Raw genomic sequence first — 18,825 nt, forward strand, 5'->3', positions numbered from 1 at the left:
GGGGGACTATAATTTCAAAGAAAAGCAGCTTCTGCCCAAATTAGGTGCTTTTGGGGACTAATCATTCATGCAGACAAGATGCCATCACAATAGTGTTTATAGGATTTCTTCTGTGCTACCTAAAGGGATACAAAACACAATTGTTTTCTTTTGTGATTCAGATAGAGCATGCAATTTTAAGCAACTTTCTTATTTACGCCTATTATCAATGTTTCTTTGTTCTCTTGATATCTTTATTTGAAAAGCAAGAATGTACGCTTAGGAGCTGACCCATTTTTTGTTCAGCACCAGGGTTGTGCTTTGCTGATTGGCGGCTAAATGTAGCCAGCAATCAGCATGAGCTATCTAGGGTTCTGAAGCAAAAATGTGCCGGCTCCTGAGCTTAGAATTCTTGCTTTTTTCAGAATAAAGATATCAAGAGAACAAAGAAAAATTGATAATATAAGTAAATTAGAATCGTTGCTTAAAATTGCATGCTCTATCACAATCATGAAAGAAAAGTTAGGGTTTAGTATCCCCTTTAAATTATTATATATCAGCAAAAAGAAAGAATTACTACAGCAAAATCATTCCAGCTGTTAATTAGAAAATGTTAATTAAATGTATAAGCCTAGGGAAGCATATGCTATAGGTATCCAAGTATGAGTTAATATGAAGTGATGTGTTCAAATGATAAAAGGTTATTTACGACTTTTAGAAAATGATTTGGTGGCCATGTTGATGTCTTGTATCTGAATCAGCTACTCTTATTAGTTCCCTAGTGAATTGGAAGTCTCGCTCACTCAATTTTAGAATACATTATTTTACATTCAATCACCTTTTACAAAGAAAAAAAAAGATATCACCAAGCTATATGGACGCACTAACAATATTAATACTTTTAAATATGATTCCTAAAATAACATAGAATACATTTTAAAGGGACAGTCTAGGCCAAAATAAACTTTCATGATTCAGATAGAGCATGGACATTTTAAACAATTTTCCAATATACTTTTATCACAAATTTTGGCATGTTCTCTTGGTATTCTTAGTTGAAAGCTTAACCTGAGCAGGTTCATATGCTAATTTCTTAGACCTTGAAGCCCACCTCTTTCAGATTGCATTTTAACAGTTTTTCACCCTCTAGAGGGTGTTAATTCCCGTATTTCATATAGATAACACTGTGCTCGTGCACGTGAAGTTATCTGGGAGCAGGCACTGATTGGCTAGACTGCAAGTCTGTCAAAAGAACTGAAAAAAGGGGGCAGTTTGCAGAGGGGTTAGATACAGATAATCACAGAGGTTAAAAGTATATTAATATAACTGTGTTGAGTTATGCAAAACTGGGGAATGGGGTAATAAAGGGATTATCTATCTTTTAAAACAATAAAAATTCTGGTGTAGACTGTCCCTTTGTAAACAATTTAAATAATATACATTTCAATATAATGCCACTTTTATTAATGCATATTATCAGAGATAATTATTAAATAAAAATAAATAAAATGATGTAACATATCTAAATACAAACACACAAAAACAACCTATTTTTAAATCAGATATGTATGGACCAGTAATGTACAGTAGATTTCCATAATGCACGATAACAAGACAATGCAATAGCACTTAGTCTGGACTTCAAATGAGTAGCTAGATTTTTTCTGACAATTTTTATTTTCAAAGTTCTGTCTATTTCCGCTCCTCCTGTATCATGTGACAGCTATCAGCCAATCACAAATGCATATACGTTATACTGATGAATTCTTGCAACATGCTCGTAAAAAGCTGGTGATTTAAAAGGTGAGAATATAAAAAAAAAAACTGTGTATATTTTGTTAATGAAAGTAAAATTGGAAAGTTGTTTAAAAGTGCGAGCTCTATCCTGATCATGAAGGTTTAATTTTGACTTGAGTGTTAAACCTTTTGACTCCCTATAACATTAGTGCAGCAGTGCTTTAAAACTCTTGCGCACGCTTTCCCCATAGACATCAATGGGGAGAGCCGGCAAAAAAAAAAAAGTGGAACACTTGTGATCGCGGAAACAAAAGCTCTGTAACGCAGCCCCCATTGATGTCTATGGGGGGAAAAAGAAAATACAGTTTAAACCTAACACCCTAACATAAACCCCACGTCTAGACACCCCCTAATCTGCTGCCCCCAACATCGCCGACGCGCCTGCCTACAGTTACTTAACCCCTAATCTGCCGCTACCCGATATCGCTGCCAAAAATAAAATTATTAACCCCTAATGTGCCACTCCCGATACTCGCCGCCACTATACACTAAAGTTATTAACCCCATATTCTGCGCACCCCAACATCAATGCAACTATATTAAAGTTATTAACCCCTATTCCGCCACTCCCCAACATCAATCCAAACTACATAAAGTTATTAACCCTAAACCTCTGGCCTCTAACTCACTACCACTAAATAAACCTATTAACCCATAAACCGTCAGCTCCCCACATCGCAACAACCTAAATTAAACTATTAACCCCTAACCCTAACACCCCCTAACTTTAAAATAATTAAAATAGAGCTAAATTAAACTTACAATTATTAACTAAATAAACCTAATAACCCCTAAAACCGTCAGCCCCCCACATTGCAACAACCTAAATTAAACTATATTAATTCTAAAATTAGATCTAAATTAAATTTACAATTATTAACTAAATAATTCCTATTTAAAGCTAAATACTTACCTGTGAAATAAAACCTAAGGTAGCTACAATATAACTAATAGTTACATTGTAGCTAAATTAGGTTTTATTTTATTTCACAAGTTTGTATTTTTTTGTATTTATTTTAACTAGGTAGACTAGTTAGTAAATAGTGATTAACTATTTGCTAACTACCCTAGCTAAAATAAATACAAACTTACCTGTGAAATAAAACCTAACCTGCCTTACACTAAAACCTAACATTACAAAATAAAAAAACCTACCATTACAAAAATGAAAAATAAAACTACCATACAAAAAAAAATTAATTATCCCAAAAAAAAAAACACCCCAAAATAAAAAAGCCTAATCTAGAATAAACTACCAAGGCCCTTAAAAGGGCCTTTTGTAGGGCATGAGGTTAAACAGCACTTTGTGCTCAATAAAAAATACAAACACCCCCTTAACACTATACAAACCCCCACCCCACAAACTACCAAGGGCCCCTTAAAAGGGCCTTTTGGGTGGCACTTAAAAAGAGCCTGTTGTAGGGAATATTCTGCAGAACCCAACATCGCTGCAACTATATTAAAGTTATTAACCCCCTATTCCGGCCGCTCCCCAACATCAACCCCCAACTAAAATAAAGTTATTAACCCCTAAACCTCTGGACTCTAACATCACTACCACTAAATAAGACCCATTAACCCATAAACCGCCAGCTCCCCACATCGCAACAATCTAAATTAAACTATTAACCCCTAACCCTAACACCCCCTAACTTTAAGATATAGTTAAAATAGAGCTAAATTAAACTTACAATTATTAACTAAATAAACCTAATAACCCCTAAACCGTCAGACCCCCACATCGCAACAACCTAAATTAAACTACATTAACCCCTAAACCTAACCCTAACCCTAACTCTAAAATTAGATCTAAATAAAAATTTACAATTATTAACTAAATAATTCCTATTTAAAACTAAATACTTACATGTGAAATAAAAACCTAAGGTAGCTACAATATAACTAATAGTTACATTGTAGCTAAATTAGGTTTTATTTTTATTTCACAAGTTCGTATTTTTTTGTATTTATTTTAACTAGGTAGACTAGTTAGTAAATAGTGATTAACTATTTGCTAACTACCTAGCTAAAATAAATACAAACTTAGCTGTGAAATAAAACCTAAACCTATCTTGAAGGAGGATAACAGTCTCCATGTCTATGCACAATGTGCCTGCCACTGCCGATAATCATCCCAAAAGGGATACGTCCCATTTAAAGCAGAGGGTGTTAACCCCTTTAGTGCAGGCCTTCTAGCCCTAGAAGAACAAAAAACATAATTTATGCTTACCCTGATAAATTCCTTTCTTCTGTGTGTGATCAGTCCACGGGTCATCATTACTTCTGGGATATAACTCCTCCCCAACAGGAAATGCAAGAGGATTCACCCAGCAAGGCTGCATATAGCTCCTCCCCTCTACGTCACTCCCAGTCATTCGACCAAGAATCAACGAAAAAGGAGAAACCAAGGGGTGAAGTGGTGACTGGAGTATAATTTTAAGAATATACCTGCCTTAAAAAACAGGGCGGGCCGTGGGACTGATTCACAACACAGAAGAAATGAATTTATCAGGTAAGGGCATAAATTATGTTTTCTTCTGTTATGTGTGATCAGGTCCACGGGTCATCATTACTTCTGGGATACCAATACCAAGCAAAAGTACACGGATGACGGGAGGGATAGGCCAGGCTCATTATACAGAAGGAACCACTGCCTGAAGAACCTTTCTCCCAAAAAATAGCCTCCGAAGAAGCAAAAGTGTCAAATTTGTAAAATTTGGAAAAAGTATAAAGCGAAGACCAAGTTGCAGCCTTGCAAATCTGTTCAACAGAGGCCTCATTCTTAAAGGCCCAAGAGGAAGCCACAGCTCTAGTAGAATGAGCTGTAATTCTTTCAGGAGGCTGCTGTCCAGCAGTCTCATAGGCTAAACGAATTATGCTACGAAGCCAGAAGGAGAGAGAGGTAGCCGAAGCCTTATGACCTCTCCTCTGACCAGAGTACACGACAAACAGGGAAGACGTTTGTCGAAAATCCTTAGTTGCCTGCAAGTAGAACTTGAGGGCACGAACTACATCCAGATTGTGTAGAAGACGTTCCTTCTTTGAAGAAGGATTCGGGCACAGGAAGGAACCACGATCTCTTGATTGATGTTCCTGTTAGTGACTACCTTAGGTAAGAACCCAGGTTTTTGTACGCAGAACTACCTTATCTGAATGAAAAATCAAATAAGGAGAATCACAATGTAAAGCTGATAACTCAGACGACTCTCCGAGCCGAAGAATAGCCATTAAAAATAACACTTTCCAAGATAACAACTTTATATCAATGGAATGAAGGGGGTTCAAACGGAACTCCTTGTAGAACTGTTAAGAACAAAGGTTTAAACTCCATGGCGGAGCAACAGTTTTTAAACACAGGCTTGATCCTAGCTAAGGCCTGACAAAAGGGCCTGGACGTCTGGATTTTCTGACAGACGGCCTGTGCAACAAGATGGACAGAGCTGAGATCTGTCCCTTTAATGAACTAGCCGATAAACCCTTTTCTAAAACCTTCTTGTAGAAAGGGACAATATCCTAGGAATCCTAACCTTACTCCAGGAGTAACCTTTGGATTCGCACCAGTATAGGTATTTACGGCCATATCTTATGGTAAATCCTTCTGGTAACAGCTTCCTAGGCCTGTATCAGGGGTATCAATAACCGACTCAGAAAAACCACGTTTTGATAAAATCAAGCGTTCAATTTCCAAGCAGCTCAGCTTCAGAGAAGTTAGATTTTGAAGTTTGAATGGACCCCTGAATCAGAAGGTCCTGTCTTAGAGGTAGAGACCAAGGCGGACAGGATGACATGTCCACTAGATCTGCATACCAAGTCCTGCGTGGGCCATGCAGGCGGCTATTAGAATCACTGATGCTCTCTCCATGTTTGATTTTGGCAATCAATCGAGGAAGCAGCGGGAAGGTGGAAACCACATAAGCCATCCCGAAGTTCCAAGGTGCTGTCAAAGCATCTATCAGAACCGCTCCCGGTATCCCTGGATCTGGACCCGTAGCGAGGAAGTTTGGCGTTCTGGCGAGACGCCATGAGATCTATCTCTGGTTTGCCCCAACGTCGAAGTATTTGGGCAAAGACCCTCCGGATGAAGTTTCCCACTCCCCGGATGAAAAAGTCTGGCGACTCAAGAAATCCGCCTCCCAGTTCTCCACTCCCGGGATGTGGATTGCTGACAGGTGGCAAGAGTGAGACTCTGCCCAGCGAATTATCTTTGATACTTCCATCATTGCTAGGGAGCTTCTTGTCCTCCTTGATGGTTGGATGTAAGCTACAGTCGTGATGTTGTCCGACTGAAACCTGATGAACCCCCGAGTTTTTAACTGGGGCCAAGCCAGAAGGGCATTGAGAACTGCTCTCAATTCCAGAATGGTTTATTGGTAGGAGACTTTCCTCCTGATTCCATTGTCCCTGAGCCTTCAGAGAATTCCATCTTGGGGTGCGAAGAGAATGACTGGGAGTGACGTAGAGGGGAGGAGCTATATGCAGCTCTGCTGGGTGAATCCTCTTGCATTTCCTGTTGGGGAGGTTTATATCCCAGAAGTAATGATGACCCGTGGGACTGATCACACATAACAGAAGAAAAGGCACTTGCCTGCATTCTAGCCATCTGGCAGTCAGACGACTCACCAAAGTTTGAGAGGATGCCACTCCTCACAGAGACTGTGTAAAAAGAAAGACAGAGTAAGCTTACTCAGGCTTTCTATACCAGGGCAGTAACATGTTAGGAAAACACAGCAAAGCCCACTTTACAAGTTCCTAACTGCTTTAAAGCCACCACAGCCCTGCTGAAGAGACTAACGTGGAGTACAGCTAGACCCAGATTGTGATGGAAGGCTAGAGCAATCTTGCCCAGACTTCAAAATAAAAAAATCTTGATAGAAGAATCTTAATCAGGAAACCTAATTACTTCACCTCTTCCTTGCACTAGAGGCAAAGAGAATGACTGGGGGGATGTGAGTAGGGAAGTGATGTTTTGCTGTGGTGCTCTTTGCCACCTCCTGCTGGCCAGGAGTGATATTCCCAACAGTAATTGATGATCCGTGGACTCACCATGTCATAAGAAATAAAATGAGGTTGCAGGTGTATATCACATTTTTTGTGTAAGTATAACTGTTATGATGTTAACATACCTTACCATTTCACTGCTTATCTTCATACATTATCATATGTATTATGTATATCTGTGCTGGATATTATGGGCTTATGAATTGATATAGGACTGATCTTATGGGGTTGTCAATGTCCCTACTATGAACACTATTTTGATACAGTAGTGATTGGTATAAAACTTGGCCTGTTTATATTGTGTCATTTATTTTTTGCCGATTTTTTTCTGCCTACTATTCTCAGCCGGTTATTTATTTGTGGTGAGGAAATAGCAAAAATGAGGTTGCAATTTTATATCAAGTTTTTTTAATCATATAACTGTTATGTTGTCTAGACTCTATAACATACCTCTACTATTTCACCACATATTTTATATATCGTATGCATTAGGCATATTTATGTTGCAAATTGTGGGTTTACAAATGGCTATATGATTGATCTTGCAATAATGCCGATATTAATGCTATGCTCTTTGCTTTGAATGCGAGCATATGAACCGGTATACTACTTGGCCCATCGTTCCCTTAGTAATTATGCTTTTGAACAGGCTACACATTCATGTGATCAGATTGTATGCCTGTTCATTAATTACCCCTGATGGTGCCTTAAACACTGTAGTAAATGTTTGAGTTTTCCACATAGCAATTTCCCTAACACTATAATACATGCCTCATATGGGTGGGGCTAATTTGGTCCGGTGTCCACACAGTCACTGCCTCTTACCAGGACATACTGGAGGTAATAGATATGTTCCACACACTATTGGCATCGTTGACAACGATTATGGTAAGCAGTAGCTGTAGATTATATACATTATGATTGCCCTTCGCCACGGTTTTGATAGAGGATACTCAGATACAATATGTCCCTGTGCAAGTCTGTATTTAGAACATCTATGATTTACTTAACACAGACACATCGTTTGATATAGGTTAGTTTATACAACTTTTTGGTAAACACTTTTTTGTAACTGTTTTGTAACTATTTTGTAACTTGCATTTGACTTCTGTACAATTGATTCAATGTCTGATAACAAGCACTTTGGTATTCCTCACATATCAACAATGATTGTTTATATTTTGGTGGGTGAAGTTTTGTATCAACATTTGTATCACTATGGTAACCCCTTTTTTGGCGCAATTTCTGTTAGGGGAGGGATCTAAGATTGCATGTTTTTCCTCACTCTTGTTGGTCTGATGAAGGGATGAATACCCGAAATGTCACTGTAATAAAATTGTGTTATACACTTGATAAGACCAGAGAGTGCTTAGTCTATTAGCTCTATATTATATATATATATATATATATAATATAAAAATATCTATATCTACAGTATATCTCTCTCTCTCTCTATATATATATATATATATATATATATATATATATATATATATATATATATATATATATATATACAGTATATGCCTTTTTTGCAATATGCAAACATACTTGAAAAAAATTACTATTGCATACTAGGTATGTGCATTATTCCTATTTATCAGATCGTTTGACTAACGAATGCTAAATATAGCGACAGGGAGCAGCATTCGGCTATTTTCAGTGCCAGATACATAAGTGTTAAAGTGCAACACACAAATATCTGTGCAGTTACGAACAGATACTAGCAATATGAAGAATTGACTCAGAAGGAATTATTAAAGCTCTGGCTTTCAGTATTATCACACTACATAAAACACAACATACCCATAACTGGTTAGAAGAGTTTTGTTTTGAAACGGTCCTCTCTTTATTTCTAAAGCAGCCACTTGTTACTCACAGACATGCTGTTGAATGTTCTTTCATCAAGCTATTTCATCGCCTCTAGCAAGCAGCCAAAGCTGAAACAAATAATGCGTGGGCAGATGGTATAGAGATGGGTCAAATATGGGGCAGCACTGCCAAAATCACCCAGACCCCTCTGCTCTAGCTTAAAAGGGACAATATACACCTTGTAATTGCAATATGTTTTATGCTCTTTTGCAATAAATTAACCTATTAAGTGAGTATTTTATTTTGTTTAATGATTTTGCATCTTGTTTGCTTCAATTGTTTTTCAATGGCCAAACACCACTTGCCTTATTTGGAGGAGCCAATCAGGGCTTGTTACTGGAGCAGACACACTTAGCAAATCTCATTGTTAGCAAAACTGTGTGGCACAGTTAGGCTTGTGAAGTCTGTCAAATGCACTTCTAATCCTCTGAATTGGAAAACTCAATATTGAGTGCTAAAATAAAAATGAGGACAAATAAAATGTGTATTGCAAACTTGTTTTACAGCCCACAAATAAAGATTCTATAATACAATCTGAACAGGGCCAGCTCAAGACATTGCACTGCCTGGGTACAAGAATAAAATGGCGTCCCTCAACTCTCTGCACACTACAGTCTAAATCTAACTAGAGTTGTCTCAGAGATTAAAGGGACAGTCTAGTCAAAATTATACTTTCATGATTCAGATACAATTTTAAAGAACTTTCCAATGTACTTCTATTATCTAATTTCCTTTGTTCTCTTGGTATCATTTGTTGAAAAGCATACTTAGGTAGACTCAGAAGCTGCCGACTGGTGACTGCACATGTATACCTGTTGTGATTAGCTTACCAATGTGTTAAGCTCGCTTCCAGTAGTGCACTGCTGCTCCTTCAATAAAGGATACCAAGAGAATGAAACAATTGTTAACAGAAATAAATTGGAAAGTTGTTTAAAATTGAATGCTCTATCTGAATCATGAAATAAAAAAGGGTTTCATGTCCTTTTAACATTTCTGGCTCCTACTTTTTTGTACTAGCTCTTAGAATTGAAGCACATTTTCTACAGCATGACATGCAACAAACCCTCAGCATTTCTTATTACACAATCCTGGTACGGTTGGTTATTTGTGAGTTTTGGGTGCACATGTGCTTGCTTGCTGGAGCAGTGGCAGCTCCCTATCAGCTTTAAGAAAGGATAAGAAAATACTCAATTTTGGCAGCGCATATGATAGGCTGTGAGCTGTGTTACCAAGTTACCATCATCTCCTGTGGACTCACACAGGCGGAAAATGATTGAATAAAGCAAACAGTATGTCATATAGTTTTTGAAGTGCTGAAAGCGCATCTTAACTTTGATTTAGAGTTATCTTAAGGACATTGCAGTCTTTAAAAGAGCAGGATATGCATTGTATTTAATGGTAACTTCTTAACTGCAGAAACATACATTTTTAGGAAATACATTTTTTTTTTTATTAAAGTTAAGGTAAACTTTGATGAATGAAAGCCCGTTTTTAAAAAATACTATTAAAAACAGGGGCACTTTCATTCATCAAAGTTTACAAAGCAGCCGTTTTTATTAAAACGTATCTTTTTTTCGTTTTCACAGCTACAGCAGCTTCACCCTCCTGGAAATCCTCTCTTCACAATGACTAATCCGGCTTCTTCCAATCACAGCTTTCCCCCCAGGGTGGTTATTGCCTGAGGCCATGCTGTGATTGGAGGAAGCCGGATTAGTCATTGCTGACGTGTGAAGAGAGGATTTCCAGGAGTGGGAAGCTGCTCTGGCTGTGAAAAAAAACGGCTGATTTGTAAACTTTGATGAATGAAAGTGCCCCTGTTTTTAATAGTATTTTGTAAAAAAACGGACTTTCATTCATCAAAGTTTACCTTTACTTTAAGGAAATATAATACCACATATACAATACACAAAACAGTACAGTATTCCTTATTAAGGAAATACATTTTATTTGAGTTTATACATTTTGTAGGTTTTGTTCGGATGTTAATATTTAAAATCCCATATTCACTCAACTTCTATACTGTTCTGTTTTCATTTTATGAATTTCAATTTTGCAACATTAATAAAAGAGAATAAGTGGTTATCCAAGCCATGGTTGTCATGGATACCATTTTGACATTTTCTTTGCTATACGTGATATTTCCCATGAGTATTCACAATGCTGTTTGTGATTAATCCTTTCATATCATGAATGTTCAATAAAAATGTTACCTGGTGGGACAAATTTGCATTCATTTATAATCTAGTTATATTTATTGAAACATTTAAAGTCAACAAATATAGAAACTCATCTCTGATTGGACTAACTAATTTAATAATAATAATAATAATAATAATAATAATTAAAAAAAATGGTAAATGTTTTCTTTATCAAGCTGTGATTAAAATAAGGGTAACCTCCATAAACCCCAAATGCACTACAACCCTATTAATTTGCATTTTATTCTTTGATGGACCGACATTTAAAGGGTAATAGTAAGCAATTTCTTGCATATACATAGCATACTTCAGAATTTCAAATACACTTCAAACATCAACATGCAATTTTTTTTATTTTAAACTGGTACATTTTGAAATAGGGTTAAACACATAGTTAAATTAAGAGTAACACTACATTACTGAGGTACATACAAAGGTCATGAATATAGAAGCATTTTAAAGCTCTTCTTGTTCAATACTGAACATACAGCAAAAATAAAGGGACAGTAAACACAATATGATCAGCAGGGCCGGTGCTTGCATAAGGCCGACAAGTCAGCTAGATGCCTTAAAGGGCCCCCAGCAGGGGGCGTGACAGAGCTAGAACATTTTTTTTCAACTAATACAAAACTATTTTTAATGTGCACCACAGCAGTTACACAGTTCTTGTGCGCTCTTTAACATTTAACTACACTACTGACAAAAGAACGGGAATCCTGAGTAGGTAGCAGTCGTAGTAGTGCTGAGATAGAGATAAAAGACGACATTGGGTCTCTTGTGAGGGCGCAGATCATCAGTGAGAAAGAAGGTAAGCTACGTAACCTGCACATTGCTTTCTTTTAACTACGGTCTCTGTTGTAGGACACTATCTTGATTGATTGGTTGTTTTTTACACTCCCTGCAGTAGTAGTATACTCTCTATTCAAGTAAAAGCCCCTTATTTAAAGCCATCAGATATACATATTAGTTAGTGTACCCTAAGACATTTTTTCAAAGCAAACAAGTCTGCCAGACTCTCAAGATATTACACTGCTCTTATGATGGTTTCAAAACTTGAAAAACCCAGTATTTATCATTTTCTACTTTTTATCGGTTGACCAGTGTATTGCATGTGTATTTAGTCTGGGACTATTGATCTTCCAAAAGTGTAAATAAAGTCGGTAAAGACAGGGAAAGGGTTATACAAGAGCCATTCGTGATTGGGGCCCGCCCCCACAAAGAAGTTGTTGGGCGAGGTGTGCGAAATGCTGGTCCAGGGATCAAGGCAAGGGAAAGCCATGCACAAGGGATGAAAGAAATACTTTGGGCAGAAGTCCCTCAATGAAGTAACCATAGATGAGTGTCTGGGGGAACTTGGAGTTGTAGGGAACTGGACCACCAAAGGCGCAATGTTTCTATTTAGGGCAGTGATTGAACAGGTTAGAGGGTAACATAGGATGAGGTGGAAATCTGCACTGCCCATAAATGTGTGAGATGAATATGTGTAAATTTCACACTGTGTATTATGAATGATTGTGTTTATCTGCAGCACAATAATGAAAGTTAAAATGTTTCATAATATAGTCTATATCCAGGGCTTCCATAAACAATGGTATATATTAAACCTATTTTTTACTTTGTAATTTTCCTGGCCATAGTGCTATAAATTACACTAAAATGTATGGCTCAGCAAAATCCCTCTATCGGCTGGGCCGCTTTAGTCACAGCGGGGCAGTCATGCGTTCCTCATGGGATTTGTTTTGTTACTCTACAATTCCACATCAGGGCAACTTTCTAATTGGAAAATAAAATAGTCTTGCTCTTCTTCTTACAGACAGTCCTACAATTATAATGTAATAGAACAGTTACTGCTGCCTTAGGTTCCACAGAATGTATGTATGCATGTGTGTGTTTAAGTAAATATGTGTGTATGTATGTGTATAAATGTGTGTGTGTGTGTATAAATGTATATGTGGTTGTGTGTGTGTGTGTGTAAATATGTTTGTATAAATATACATGCGGTTGTGTGTAAATATGTGTATGAGTATGTATGTATGTATAAATGCGTAACTGCGCACCATGTAAAATCGTTACCTGCTATGTTGTGCAGAGCTACCACATTGGCACATTATGTCATGCAGAAATGAACCATTATTGCTACTACAGGTATAATAAATCAGATTTTTTTTTATTGATTTTTTTTTTTTTTTGGTGGGAGGGCCTTTGCCTGTGTAGTCATAAATCCTAGCACCGGCCCTGATGATCAGTAAACACAACAATTACAATATTTTTCTGTAGTCTTGCAATAAATTAATACAGTTGGTAAGTTTGTTGCTGCAATTGTTTTCTGGACAGCCAACTTCACACTCCATTGGTGTATTTGGAAGAGCCAATCAGAACTTGTTACTAGAGTAAACAATCCTAGCCATATATTGTTGCCAAAATCTGAATTACTTTCTAGTTCCTTATCAGATAATCTCTGCTGAAGGCAATTAGGGACAGTTATGCAGCAGCTTGTGAAACCTGTCATTTGCTCTTCTAGTTGTCAGACTTAAAGGGACACTCAATCAAAATTAAACTTTCATTATTCAGATAGAGCATGCAATTTTAAACAACTTTCTAATTTACTTCCATTAACAAAATGTGCACAGTCTTTTTATATTTAAAGTTTTTGAGTCACCAGCTCTTACTGAGCATGTGCAAGAATAAGTGTGTAAGCATTTGTGAATGGCTGATTGCTGTCACATGGGTACGTGTATGCATTTGTGATTGGCCGATGGGCTGTCACATGGTACAGGGGAGTGGAAAAAGACATAACTTTTAAAATTGTCAGAAAAAAAATCTACTACTCATTTGAAGTTCAGACTAAGTGCTATTGCATTGTCTTGTTATCTTGCATTTGTTGATTGTGCAAATCTACAGTGTTGACTGGTCCTTTAAATTACAGGAAATGGGGAAAGCTAAATAATAAAAGTATATTACAACTTTGCTTTAAAAAACATAATTAAAGGTTTTGCATCAAAATCTCAGTGCTATCCCTTTAAATTGAATCCCCCATAAAATTCTAAAGAATACTAAAAACTAACCAATACAATAAATATTTTTTTTTTCTTTTTATTGCTGTTTGTCATGCAAAGTGCATTATATTGCTTGCCATGTATCATATACAGAGTTCTTCCCAGGACCTATTTCGGTGCCCCCTCTCACGCTAACCCAAACGCATAGCTTGGGTTAGCGCGTTAACCAGACATAAAAACATAAATTATGCTTACCTGATAATTTTCTTTTCTACAGATGGAAAGGGTCTACAGCTGCATTCATTACTTTTGGGAAATAAGAACCTGGATACCAGGAGGAGGCAAAGACACCCCAGCCAAAGGCTTAAATACTACTCCCACTTCCCTCATCCCCCAGTCATTCTGCCGAGGAACAAGGAACAGTGGAAGAAATACCAGGGCGAAATGGTGCCAGAAAAAAATAACAGGCGCCCCCAGAAAAACCGTGCTGGGAGCTGTGGAATCTTTCTATCTGAAGGAAAGAAAATTATCAGGTAAGCATAATTTATGTTTTTCTTCATAAATGGAAAGAGTTCACAGCTGCATTCATTACTTTTGGGAAAACAATACCCAAGCTATAGAGGACACTGAATGCACAAACGGGAGGGTACAAAAGGTGGCCCATTCTGAGGGCACCAGGCCTGAAAAACCCTAACCCAACAAAAAACCTACTTTGTCCGAAGCCAAGAAGATTTGGAAAAGAAAAAAGGCACCCAAGGACACTGACCCACAGATAATCCACAAGCCTTGCTAGAGAAAGCAGAAAGAACACAACTGAGCAAGCATGCCTCAAGGAGACTCCGTCGCTCAGAAAGCGGTCCTTAACAACACACCCCCGTGCCAGAGGAGGGGATCAACAAACATAAATTACCCAAAAGAAAAAGAAATGTGGGAATAAGCAAGGATTCCCCGAAAACCCAAAAAAGGGTATAACAATTTCCAAAAAGGAAAACAAGAACCAAGCCAAACTCACAGAGACTGAAGCCAGATGCGAGATCAAGGGGATGCCACGCCCAGACCCCAGATGTACAGAAACCACAAGGTGAAAACCAGGAAACCGACACAGAGAAGAACTTCTCCTCAAGATAGTGCAACCGCACCCTAAAGAAGACTGAAAACAGAGTCCTCAAGGAACTCAAAATATTGAAGTCTTCAGAACCGATATACGTACAGCAAACCCAGAAGGCAAGTCCCCCTTGGTCAACACCAGACAACTAGTCATACCAGGATGGCTTCAGTAGTAAACTACTTGCAAGCAAGTAAGAGCAGCAAAGGATAGGTCCCAAACCCTACAAACCACTGCAGAACCTCCACTAAGCAGTGGACCCAGCTCAGGAGTAACCAAAAATCTGCCAGCCCTACTCCATATCCTGAACATGGAGAAGCACAGAAACCTCAAAAATGCTCACCATACCACAAGGGCCCAAAGGCCAACAGAGTCTTGATCAAAAATCTGCCAACATACCAATAAAGTGCAAACGGTTGCGAGTAATTTCAAACTGCAACCTTCCCGCTTGAAAAGCAGCAAAGTAACCCACAGGCCTCTACAGCTGGCTGTCAGGTCTGAAGGACAGGGGAACAGAAAAACCCCAAACACCAGTCCCCAAAAAGAGGACGGTAAAAGATGGACTCAGCCACTCAACGGAACTCAGGTGCCAACCCAAGAACTAAGTCCAAGATAATTCATAGGAGAGGAACAGAGAAAATGCAATAGAGGCTCAGAAGCCGACACTCCATGACATGGAGACCTTATCCCAGAGGAAACAGAACCCCAGAGAAGATAGGCTCTCCTCTAGAGGATAAAAAACTCCTGTTCCAACAACCTGCACACAGGACAGGACAACCAACCTCCAGAGAGAGGAAACCCCACCCCCATAAGGAGGACAAACGACCCCACCGAAGGGGAGAGTACAGAAGGAACAGCGCACACGCTCATAAGACATGAAGCCATAGGCTGAGGAAACAATAACAAATGAAACCATCTAGACGTCATAGATGAACATTGAGGAACTACCCCAAAGAGGCAGTAGAGCACACCTCAAGTGCAAAGAAATCCTAGCCAAGCCTTCTAGACTGAAGGTCATAGCCTGTGTTCCCCGGAAAAACTGGATCGCACCAAACCAGCCACAGGATCGTAAGTCTTCCAGACACCCGATAGATCCACAACAAAAACTATAGGCCTGAGTAAAAACTATAGGCCTGAGTCACAGATCATTCCAGGGAACCTCACAAGGAACATAACCGGACCAACCCGGAAAACGGGAACAAGTCCCACTCTGAAATTCTAACCCAAAAAGGGAAGAAGACACTCCAAAGGGAACTAAAATATGACAGAGTCACACGAGTGGCCTAGAGCCCACCAAGGTGATAAAACAACGCCCAGAAAAAACATTGAGGACAAGGTCACCAGAAGAGTGAGCAAAACAAAGGCTAGTCTTCATAATCCCCTCCGGAGTATCAGAGGACTATAAAAAAGGAAAAAGAATGCAGAGCATCCTAAACCCCGGTATAAAAACCCCTAAGCGAAGCTTGGAGAAGGAGACAGCACAGCCTACCATCCCTGATAGGGAACAACTTAATTGCCGAAGTAGGAAAAAGCCACAAGGGCCTCCCATAAGGCGGCCAAGACCGCTAAGGGGCAACATATAAGTCCCGAAGTCTCATCCGAAGAGGAGAACCTTAAAAGGAAAAATCCAAACAAAGGACAAATCCAAGAGCCACACGGGCAAGACCGCCAGAACCAGTGGCAAGGAGGTCTGAAATCCTCCCAATCTCCAACCCACGCAGGGAGGAACACTCCACATCCCGACATAAAGACGGAATCATGAGAGAGTCAAACTAGTATTTATATAGCGCCCTTCTTCCAGTGGGACACAAAGCGCTTTTCCAGCGCCCGCTCTCAGATGAACCAAATCGGCAGTTGAAGAGTAATAGTTGTGATTATTACCCAATCTGAATGTTACTCAATGTATCGTCAGAAGGATGAAGGGCTGAGTCGGCCCTGCTGGGACAGAACCTGTGACCCTAGGAACTTTGAAGAGGCCTAGTAGTCAGGATATTTTACCAACTGAGCTACCTCGCCGTCATCGACCAGCTGGAGAGGTCAATGAGGACTGAACCAATCCCCCATGCCTCACAAACCCTCAGGTCCACTCAGAATAAACTGAAACTTGTAAAAGAGAACAAGAATAATACAATAATATGTGATGCACTCCGTGCCCAACTGGACCAGCCAGGCAGAACAGGCACAACGTGTCTGAACTAGGCCTCAGGACAGAAGGACTGAACCCAATCAGGACTAGCCTGAAACCAAGGGCTATTTCTGTCAAGGCCGTATAGAATCCCCCCAAGAGAGGGAAAAACAGCAGACACACATAGGACTAAACACGTCCTAAACAAACTTTCTTAGAAGTAATAGTGCGATCAAACATCGCGAGTATCGATTCCAGACAAACTTCCCGAAGGAAATATAAAATATGAGCATTATTCAAAAAAATAAAGGATAAGACAACCCGCAGGTTTATCGCCTAAGTAGAACAGACGTACCCGCAGGAGCGCCCAACAGGGCTCCTGTTCTACCAAGCTCAAACTGGAAAAGTACTCGATAACAAGACTATAAGAAGATTACTTTATCCCCTTATGTCTATTTCTGCAAGCTGTTCGAAGAAGCAGACTGAGAAGTCTCAGATCTTATAAGGATGGGATCTTCCGACAAGGCCAAAGCGTGCCTCAAAAGAACACGAAGGCTAGTCAGTCTATACTCCCGCCAGAGCAAAACCAACTTCTGGAAGTTGCATACGCGCTAGTGCCACAATTATGGACATGCGACATTGTGCCAAAACCCCTGGCAGGAAAAAGCTTCCTTCCAGAGAAGGAGAAGCAAACTTTGGGTTACCTGCATGCGCAGTAAGTGTTGGAGGAAGGGAACTTGCCACATGGAGGACAGAGGCCCCGGAGGCGGATGGCTCAGCAGCTCCTTGATTCCCTGATCCAGAGGAATAGAGCACTCTAATACGGCATTCAGAACATAACTGATAGGCTAGTATCATCCAGGGCAATACACATTCTGCGCACTGAGTAGAAAATAAAACAGAGACATCTGTCTCCACGGAATAAGACTCCTCCATAGCTAGGATATTGATATGAGATTTGGACCCAAAACTTAAATGGCACCCGACACCCACAATGGCTGGGGCACTCACCACCTCCTAAGAGCCCAATACCAGCAGATCCAAATTTCTCCGTCCCCACAGGGCTAGGAATGCGGAAATGTTGAGTCAAAAACGTGACCACAGTCCAGAAAAAGTGTGCTCGACCTTAAATGCTGCATCACTTCCAAAGGCCGTTATGTTCCACAAGCCATGAGCCTAAGTAACACTACGCATAAGCAGGTTGAATCACATAACAAACATGATTAAAAAAAAACACCTGTTCAATAACCCCCCTCAGGAGATATTATCCTTGATTCCAAGATACAAAAGGCCCCTCACTGAGACCCTTATATACAGTTAGTCCCGCAAGGTCTCTCGGGAAAACATTTGTAATACAATACAATCATGATGAAAGTAAAATGAAACGATCTTAACGGAATCAACGCCATGGAACAGGAACACGGCCCTTCAAGTCTGACGGATAGTAGCATTGCCTCCGCCATGGACTTGAGAGAAGAAAGCAGGCAGCAGAGCGAAGTTAGACAACGCAGATTGCTTGAGGAGCTGTTAACATGAGTCGGGATGGTTTCGCAGAAAGACTCTCCCTGCATATCTGGACTCTTTCATCCAAGCCCTCACTGAGAAGCTGATAGGATTACTTAAAACTCCAGTCCCATGTCGAAAAGTACTACCCTCCATAAGAGACAAAATAAATTCTGACACTGAATGACTGGGGATGAGGGAAGTGGGAGGAGTATTCAAGCATTTGGCTGGGGTGTCTTTGCCTCCTCCTGG

The 18,825-nt window shown here is 39.4% G+C and overlaps 1 protein-coding gene across 1 annotated transcript in view; it reads right to left on the reverse strand.

Annotated features, from left to right (window-relative positions):
* The window catches only part of TNIK (TRAF2 and NCK interacting kinase), a 949,249-nt gene that overhangs the window by 574,887 nt on the left and 355,537 nt on the right, over positions 1–18,825 (reverse strand).

Source organism: Bombina bombina, chromosome 4, assembly GCF_027579735.1.
Source record: "Bombina bombina isolate aBomBom1 chromosome 4, aBomBom1.pri, whole genome shotgun sequence".
In the NCBI taxonomy this organism is placed as follows: domain Eukaryota; kingdom Metazoa; phylum Chordata; class Amphibia; order Anura; family Bombinatoridae; genus Bombina; species Bombina bombina.